Here is a 1,139-nt window from a genome sequence, read left to right as displayed (position 1 = left end):
CCAAAGCCCCGCCCCCTCAACCTGGTCACCAAGCTGGTTTGAAGGACGGAGGGAGGAGACACTTGCTCGTTACTGGTGAAGCACCAAGATAGATGTCCTCAGTGGGTTTTTTAAATGTATTTTTTTATTGGACAGCTTGGAACCATTGGCGCTTTTCCATTGGTCCAATCCACCCACAGAGCTCAAGCCTCTAACACAGAGTAGAGGCTGCTGCAGCTCTTGCCTCACTAAGTTAGGTTCTGACCCTGTGTGGGTGATAATCTGATCGGAGGATATTTGGGTGTCAGGTGGGTCAAGCTGAAGCCGTGCGTTCACACCAATCACCGCTGAGGTTTGACATTTCCAAATGAGAGCTTTAGTTGTTTTTCAGCAGCTCTGCCGTGTGAGTGACTGAAAGGAACTCTTTCGTTATCCAGAGTACTGTCAGCCTGCAGATCGCCCGCGCGTCCCGGAGGTCCCACTGACGGCGCGCCGACTGATGGATGTTAGAATGGGCGAGCTGCCTTCCTGGCTTGCACTTCGGAGGCTCTCCGTGAAGAGTGTCCCGGACCTGGGGCTACGAGGTGAGAGAAACGCACGGCGGGCCGAAATTTCAAGCGAATGGTCCGATAACAAGAAAAAAAACCCTGCATCCCATCGCACCCCTGGCCAGATGGAAGCAGAAGGTAAAACAGGGCGGGCGCGGCAGTGACAGCAGATGCCCCCGCAAAACACAAGTCCAAACAGGAAGTCACTCGCACTCCAACGCTCCGTTTGCCCGAAGAAGGAACCGTGCTGGTTCCCGAAACGTTGCTGTAAAATGCTACACTATTTTCTAGTCAATAAACAAGATTTACTCGGCATTGCATTGGAGTGCGAGTGACTTCCTGTTTGGTCCGCTAACAGGACACACAAAGCACGTTATAGTCCCTGGTCAGAAAGGGTGTGACATAAACAGGGCTTGAAAAATCCACTCGCCTGTGACGAGAGGACGGTGGAGCCCGACGAGCAGCTTCCCGGCCGGCCGTTGTAATTGCACGGCCGGCCGGGAGCATTACAGTCAAGAGATCGAGCGTCTCTAGAGGCGCTCGATCGCTTGTATCAGCAGCTGTCACTCCCGCGGCCGGGACCGGCACGGCTCTGTGACAGGAGATCAAAGG

The sequence above is a fragment of the Nanorana parkeri genome, unplaced genomic scaffold (assembly GCF_000935625.1).
Source record: "Nanorana parkeri isolate BGI_ZX_2015 unplaced genomic scaffold, ASM93562v1 scaffold1507, whole genome shotgun sequence".
Classification (NCBI taxonomy): Eukaryota; Metazoa; Chordata; class Amphibia; order Anura; family Dicroglossidae; genus Nanorana; species Nanorana parkeri.
Note: the sequence above shows the minus strand (reverse complement) of the source record.